Source organism: Podarcis raffonei, chromosome 3 (assembly GCF_027172205.1).
Source record: "Podarcis raffonei isolate rPodRaf1 chromosome 3, rPodRaf1.pri, whole genome shotgun sequence".
Taxonomy (NCBI): Eukaryota; Metazoa; Chordata; class Lepidosauria; order Squamata; family Lacertidae; genus Podarcis; species Podarcis raffonei.
The window spans coordinates 93,888,763-93,897,401 of record NC_070604.1 but is presented as its reverse complement, the minus strand read 5'-3'; the positions used below and the strand labels follow the sequence as shown (position 1 = coordinate 93,897,401).

The following is an 8,639-nucleotide window of genomic DNA, read 5'->3' as shown; positions in this document are numbered from 1 at the left end:
CATCATGTCAGAAACGCCCCATATTCCTCCAGAAACATATTACTCTTGGGTAACCACAGCAGTATTCTGCAGAGCAACTGTATTTCCTGGTCAGGTTTGTCCCTGTTAAATTCTGCTGTCCTCAGTAGTCTGGAAAACGGCTTTGCTAACTGAAGTTAATACCTGCCCCAGGTTTAGAAAGCATCTGTACAATCTCTACTCACAAATTTTACAGCTGTTTTGCAATAACGCCCATCTCTTCAGTGAATGATTGAAAGTATTGTTGAAATGGAAGCTGGAAAAAGCATTCAAATTTCTAGAGTAAAATTCTCTCTGCATAAGTTGAGGAGTCATGTAGGTAGTGTAATTTTCCATGTATAAGACTATGTTTTTTGCTATATATTTTTTGGTAAGAAATTTGGGGTCATCTTATACATGGATAGTGAATGCACAGGGGCTTGGGCTCAGGTTTGGACTCAGGCTCTGGCCCACTTTCTTAATTAGATAAACTTTATTCGCATTAGCCAACGGCCATAGCAACATAAAACAAGCAATATATACAATTAAAAAGACAGTAGGTAAAAAGGAGAATCAGATGACCAAGATTATCGTTCAGATAGTGGCCGTTAATCTCATTGCACCCTCGATAAACCTAGCAAACTTTGCTGTTGTCTGATCATTTTCATGTGATAAAAGAAAGAACAATGTGGCCGCAGATGGGCGGCCTAGGATGGTAAGTAAGAGTGGGGTGATGATCTCATTCCTCAGATCTTTATAAAGCGGAAAGGACAGGAGAACATGAGCCACTGTTTCCAGATTGCCATCTCCACATGGGCAGAGTCGTTTCTCAGTTGGAATCTTTTGGTATCTGCCCTCCAGTATGGCAGAGGGCATCACATGTAATCTGGCCAGTATGAAGGCACGTCTGTATTTTGGGATAGTTAATTTATACAAATATGGTGCCAGGGAATCAAACTGAGAAGGGGGGGGGGGAGGCATACCAAGGACTTTCTTAATTAAGGGTTCAAAAAAATAGGGGTCATCTTATACATGTGGCCGCCTTATAGGCAGAAAAATACAGCACTGTCGTACCTTGGAAGCTGAACAGAATGCGTTCCAGAGGTCCGTTTGACTTCCATAGCATTTTACTTCAAAGATGCTGTTTCCAATTGGCTGCAGGAGCTTCCTGCAGCCAATCAGAAGCTGCGGAAGCCCTGCCAGACGTTCAGCTTCCAAAATAACATTCACAAACCGGAACATTCGCTTCTGGGTTTGCGGCGTTCGGGAGTCAGAACTTTCGACTGCTAAGGTGTTCGTCAACCAAGGTACGAATGTACTTGTTTGCATTTTAACTCATTAGTGCAAGGATTTATGCTTGTGCAACAGAATTCCCCACTTGCACCATGCACCCTCCCCAAATCTGCTCTCGAGGGTTGAGGGAACACCCTAGAAAGTTTAGGGGGCATGTGGGTGGGGGAGAACATTCCAATGTGAAAGCAGAAATCCTTGCACTAACAGATTATTCACTTACTGCTACTTTGAATACAACCCATTCCTGCTAGCTTTTTCAGGAAGCTTACTATCTGTGTTGTAGCTAGGTGGCAAAAGACACACAGCAGTGAGACCAGATAGACTTCCCTGGAGATAATATGCCAGAGGTCTGGTGCTATGATGGAGGAGGTTGTGCCCCTCATGGCTCCCTGCTAGGTTTGCCATTTGAAGGAGTGATGCGCCCAGCTGGACCTGATGGTCACAGGGAGGAGGAAAATATGGGAGAACCTGATTCTTGATAATACCTTTCAAAGCCCTTAGCAGTTTAGAATCTAGGTAAGAATCGGAGCCTTTCAATGAGATTGCAACTAGACAAGGTAATGAAAATTAGTCCACAATAATTATATACTTTGTTCAGCAAAGCCTGCTGCAATAGTCTGAGGGGGGTGTTTTAAACTGACCACCATTTCTTGACATATTTCTATGGCAAATGCTGACAACACTAGAGAGAGCAGTACAGTTCAGTGCATATGCAGTGGGCTTTTTAGCATCATAAATATATGGAGTGCCTATATGGATATGTAATAACATTGTAAACACTTCAGAGCACAGACTTTCATTATTGCAATCTAAATTACAGGCAGCAAATAATCAAAATGTGTTTTCCATATCATGTTACTCTCCCTTCTTTTCCGGAGGAACATGGCCGCCTTCAGTTTCAAACCCACACAAATGAAATCCCTATTCTTTTAAAAAGCTTTTCTACTAAGAGCAGGTCCTTAATGATGCTAAAGTAGCTGTGGACAACCCTTGGTCACATTTCATGTAGGTGTTGGGAGCCCAAAAGGAGGGCAGGAGGGGGAGGAAACCTGACAATGGAAGGAGATGGAAGAAAAGGACTTGGTTAAGAGTGGCCTGTCCCTCTCCTGGCAATCTGAAGAACAGGGAGGAAGAGGTAAGTGTGTGTGTGTGTGTGCGCGCGTGCGCGCAGAGAGAAAGAGATGTCCTGACCACTGCTGGTATTCAGCCCCTGGCAGATTACAGAAAAAGTGTACCCCACCCCAGCCAGTGTGGTGTAGTGGTTAAGACTGGTAGTCTCATAATCTGGTGAACTGGGTTCGCTTCCCCGCTCCTCCACATGCAGCTGCTGGGTGACCTTGGGCCAGTGACACTTCTTTGAAGTCTCTCAGCCTCACTCACCTCACAGAGTGTTTGTTGTGGGGGAGGAAGGGAAAGGAGAATGTTAGCCGCTTTGAGACTCCTTCGGGTAGTGATAAAGCGGGATATCAAATCCAAACTCTTCTTATGCTAGAGATCAAGACTGAATATGCAATGCATATGTTCAGTATGGATGGCTATTCAGAAACGTGTCATAAGTTACAGCCAGAGGTCATCAAAGTGGTATACAAGATAAAAACAGGAGAAAACACTAAATCCAATTTCTAAAAGGAATAACATAATTTCTAGAAAGCAATAAAACCGTATCTACAGATACATGGTATTACATGTGCATGTGAAGTTCACATTTTGCATATTTTCATGAAACTGATGCATGCCAAAAATATTCATAAAGTTAAAACCTAGAATTAGCTGTCTGTTATCTGCATGTAGTAATTCTGTATGGCGCGCCTTGTGCATGTTCTTGTTTGCAGGAAATGCTGCCTTGGAAAGATAGGTTGCTTGTAAAAGACAACATCAGTCTGGCTGAGAGAGACTGCATACAAACCATATATTTAAAAAACATTCCCCACCCCCCAAGAATCCTGGGAGCTGTAGTTTGTTAATTGTGCTGGGAATTATAGCTTTGTGAGTTCCCAGGATTCTTGGAGCTTTAAATGTATGGTGTATACACAGCCTGAAGAAAACTTAACACGTTCATATGAAAGACCAATAGAAAGAGAAGGGAGGCAGAAAAAAGGATAACATGGCATAAAACAAACCACTGGCCTGTGAACAAATACGAAAAGATGTGTTTTATACATTTTTGTGCTTTTTAAATACACCCCCCACACCATTTACATCATAGATATACAGAATCTTGTAAACTAGATGCCAAGGGGGGAAAACAAATTTATTTCAACTTTGTACTGTCTGTTGTCATACTGCCAAATCCAGTTCCAAACATCTGTTTGAATTTCACAACCCAGCTCTCTCTTCCCAAATATTTTGATAGGTGTAGACCAATATATGAGCTTCCTCAATAAACTCTTCTGATTTTCAGTAATTTCAGTAAAAAAAATATACTGTAAACTTATTTTTAGCTTTCATATGGTAAGCAGGCATCGTCTATGGATAAATATTTCTGCTTCTCTTTCATACAGTGGGAATGCTTCTGCTAAGGTGGTATCTGCTGTGGCAGATGCACGAATAATGGTAAAACAAAGCATGCTTTCATCTTGAGAACTATTGTTCTACTTGCATTGAAATGTGTGCAGATTTAAGTGATGAAGGCTGGAATGTTAAACATGCTTCATAGAGAGTAAGCCCCACTAAACTTTGAGAGCTTGATCTCTGAATAAACATGCTTAAGATCGCTTTGGAAAACTTCCAGTTAATTGACTAAGATGTTTCGAGTCAGGTGACACATTATTCTCAAGAGGCTGTGGCAGTGTATTTAGAGCACTCTGGCCTGGATCAAAAGACCCATGAAAGTTATTCCAGTCTGATGTCTTTTAGGTTCTCCCCCACAAACCTGCCAATAGTGTTCCACCATTCACTAAAGACACTGGTTTTAAGCATACATGGAAAAGGTAGGGAATTTCTACTTTTCTACCACTCTTTAAACATCCTGTTCATAAATGCAACAGGACAGGATAAGACATGTTAGTAGATACATTAGGAAAAAAGACACCAATACTACAGTTCTTCCTTTGTTATGATAACCAGAAAAGAAGCTTCCACTTTGTAACAGTAGACTGTCTTCTTGAGAATTTAAGGATCACAGAAAATCAACCCTTAAACCTGATATCATTATGTCCTCAGTCCCACCACATTCATCTCTTTCTGCTATAATCAGTAATTTCTCTGTCACAACAAATCTGGTATGACACGTGCAAGTTTACTCAGAAGCAAGTTCCACTGAGCTCAATGGGAGCTTCTCACTAGTTAGCGTGCATAGAATTGCAGCCTTAGCCTTCAAGGTGCTACAAGACTGTTTGTTCTTTTTATCTGTCTGTAGCCTCTGGAATTTTTAGATAAAGGACTTTTCATCTAGATGACCATACTCTGGTGAAAGATGGAATATTGCCCATCTACTTAGTGTAAACATTCAGGCCTCTTTAGGCAAGTTTGTTTTTCCTACAATTTAGGACATGTAGAAACCTATTGAGATCAGCAGTATTGGTTACCTGACAAGGTGGTAACTCTTAAAAATGCAAAGTTTAACTCAGCAAACAGCTAAAGTGAGGCTTTAAAGCTTTTGTGGACTAGAGCTCACTACATCAGATGCTATTTCATGGCATATGCCACAAGATAATGATGCTTTTGCTGCAACTGACAGACATGTCTACTCCATTGGAAGTCATGTCATTTAACTAGCAGAGATAAGTGCTTTTTGAATTGGCTGTGAATAGGAAGGGATACTAATCAATATGCTAACTGTTTTGCTTTAGTTTTGTGTGTTAATAGGAACAGATATACTTGGGGCAACATACAAGGAAGATATGTTTTAAGTTACAGTCAGCTTTGATTTTGGGCAGAATTTTTACCCAGCTCAATTTTTTTACCCAGTAGATGTTGTTCCATAGGTTGCCTCACTTCCTTATGTGGCAAGTTGTTATTTGCCAGCAAGTCAGTACATTTCCTTTAGCCATTCCTAGATTATTAAATCTCATTTCTATTATAATGGAGTGTATGGTGTGTTAGGGGAGGGGTAGTATCTCTGGTGGGGGACATGTCATGCTCCTTCTGGGGTAATTTGTCCACCTTTGGTCCCCACCCTGCAGTCAGCTCTCACCTGGGTTAGGTGAGTTAGGGACTTCCCCTGCATGCGAAGACAGGCTCCAGAGGATTGAGCAGACAAGACCAATAGCGGGTCCAACTGTCAAGAAGGCGGTTTCTGCACCTGTTGTAGAGGGGAGTGAAGGGCAGATGGGCTTCGCAAAACTGATCCTAAACCTTCACTGCTTTGTGGGATATCTTAGGAAGAAAAAAAGGTTAAGGAGTAAATCCTTCACAGATCCAGAGTCCCTAAAATGGTTTGAGTGGCGCCTTGTACACCTTCTTCTGGCAACTCCTGCAGCCAAGCTGGTGCCAAATGTATTGCTCTGCTTTCCTTTGGTCCACATTAGTGAGGCTGAGAGGGTAGTCTTGTCATCTGGGCAGCCCAGGACCTTCATACACACTTCCTAGGCTTGCGCCCCTGGAAGGTCACTTTGGTGCTGCTAATGCAGTGGTTTGACTTCACCCCTGGAGGCACACTCCATTGTCCCCTGAGACAGACGGATGCCAACAAAAAATAATTATAATGATCTAACATGTATGCCAGCAACATAATTCCACAGTATGTATTATTTCTCATTTCCTACCTGTGCTTATAAAGAAAGCAGTAAAGAAAGTGATTGTTCCTATTTGACCATTAAGTCTTTCCCAGATTACCATTTCTGGTGCAAGAAATGTCTACTGATTACTGTTTTGTGTTTTTCTGTTTCCTCACATCCCCTTCAGGGGATAGAAAGGTTCAGCCTTACTCATGAGGCAACTCTTGAAGGGATGGAACCAAAGCTCTCTCCCACCCCCCCCATGTGATGTGTTTGGAACAAGATAATCCCATGATATAATCAGACTTCTTCCAACTATTTGAATAGTAGTTAAAAATTAGCAGCAGGCAATAAACGCTGCACAGTTAAGAGATTTAAGTTTAGACCTGATCTGTTTTATTTAGAACGCATACAATTCTTAAGCATGGTTGGCCCTTTTATAGGAAAGTCTGAGACCATTGTTTCTCCATACATGTTGTTGTTGTTGTTGTTGTTGTTGTTGTTGTTGTTGTTGTTGTTGTTGTTGTTGTTAATACTCCACTTTTTCCCATGACAGGCAGATTACAGATAAAAATAAGAACAGCTAAAAACATAGAACACAGTTGGGGAGGGTGGAGTAAGCAGGTGGCAGAAAGAATGGAAATATTGGAGTGGGGTGGTGGAAACTCCAAAAAATTGACATTGCAGAATGCGCAAAAAAGTATGTATTTCCTACAAAAGTGACACAAAACACTCAATTCCTGAGTATGCTAAAGCTATCCAATGAAGCCGGCACAATATTTTGCACCACTCCTGTTCCCAGGAACACTGTGAAGGAGTGGTACATGTGGCTGAGCCCTGGGTTTTCTACTCCCTCTGCCCGTTTGAAAACAAATGAAGAAAAATATTAATTTGTTCATAGGCCACTATATTAGTTTCCCAGAGGCATCTAAATTAGAACATCCAAACTTCAAGCAAATGTGTGCTTGAGTATTTTTAAGTACTTAGGCATGCTCCGGCCTCTTCCATAGAATTGATTCCAGGGCAGTTTATAAGGTTGTTTTTTAAAAAAATATTGTGTGACAGTAAGGAAAAGAAGACAAGATTTAGGAACAGATCTTAGCAAAATCTTAGCGCCTCATTGCAACAGAAGAGTGAATGGAATAGAGATGTACGGGAAGTCGGATGGAATGTTGGGTGGAGTTAAAATGAGATATAGGCAGAGAAATTAGAAACTTGAATGGAGGGTTGATGTGGGAACCAGAGAAAGGCTGAAGGGAAAAACAAGTGTGACACATAGTTAAAGTCCATTAAGAAGGATTAGGATAATCAGTCTGGTTAGGTCAGGAAGCTAAGAACCCTGTAGGGAAGGAGTTTGTGGGTGGCACTTGTTAGGATATTTCCGTTCCACCTTAAAAGGGAGCAGGATGTTTGTATAACAGCCTGCGTAAGTTCCTGTCTCACAGGATGTTTATGTTGTAAGTTCCTTTCGTTTTTGGCTGTTTTGCCTGAGCAGTCGGAGCAGACGGTCATGTCTCCTTTGTTCTGACCAACGCCTAATAAACTGTAAATATGCATGTTCTGCTCTCATGCTGTGCAACTTCTGTTGTGTGAATTCTGCTGTCAGAGTGTGCACTAAGCCTGAGGCTTAGTGTCGCTGAATTGCTGATATTGCCTGACTACGGGAGGTCGATGGATCGTCCGGCACCGAGCTTGGGGGCTTCAGATGGATTCTATCTCCCTGGCAGTATCCCAACATCAGGTTATGGGCCCAGATTCACGGCACTTGCAGGAGAGTAAGACTGCGACAGACTGCTGAGGTATGTGTGGGAAAAGCGAAAGCAGAGGCTTTTCTGTTGCCGCGGCAGCCTCTTTGATGTCCGGCTGGCCTAATTGGCCTGGGAACCGAGCCAAGCAGGCTTCGTGATTTATGGGTGCCAAGATAAGGAGTCTCTGAAGTGAAGAAGACTCACGGCTGGCGTTAAGAGCTGGAATGGAGTTTTTCCAAGCCTCTGAAGCTGCTGAGTGTCCTAAATTAAATCGGGACAATTATGAGACCTGGGCAAGATGGTGTGAGAGTTTGCTGCGTCAGTTTGGAGTCTGGCATACTGTATTTGAGGCCACTCCAGTTCCTCGGACAGAGAAATGGCAGGGCCAGGATTCGAAGGCCATGGATATTATTGTCTTGTCCGTCTCTCTGGAGGAAATTGCTACGCTAGCTGGCAACACGACTGCACGTCAGATGTGGAATGCTTTGAAGATAGCCCATCTGCCAGTCATCCCAGCCCAGAGTTTGACTGCATCGGAGGTCCTGGCTGTTTCCCAGAATGCGAGTGAATGCACGGATGCCGAGGGCACCGGTTGCAAGCTGCAGGGGGAGCTGACTGTGATGTCATCCCAGGCAGCATTCCAGCCTCCAGGGGGAGCCAAGGAGTCGGCAGCTGAGAGCTCTGTTTCCCGTGAGAACCAAGGTCAGAGCCTTTGCAGAGGCCGGAAGACCAGATGTAAACAGAGCAAGATGCTTGCAGGTGGCCAGGAGCAGGGGGGCAAGTTGCAACAGCCCACGCCAGTGGAAAACAAGGCTATGTTTGCTGGCACAGCTCCACCAAAGGCTAAAGGCACGTCTGATGGCCAGGAGCAGGGGGGCAAGTTGCAAAAGCCCTCGCCAGTGGAAAACACGGCTATGTTTGCTGGCACAGCTTCACCAAAGGC

At 43.1% G+C, this 8,639-nt stretch overlaps 1 protein-coding gene across 1 annotated transcript in view; it reads left to right on the top strand.

Moving 5' to 3' along the window:
* The window catches only part of LOC128411079 (calpain-2 catalytic subunit), a 268,506-nt gene that overhangs the window by 120,153 nt on the left and 139,714 nt on the right, over window positions 1-8,639 (top strand). The window lies entirely within an intron of this gene.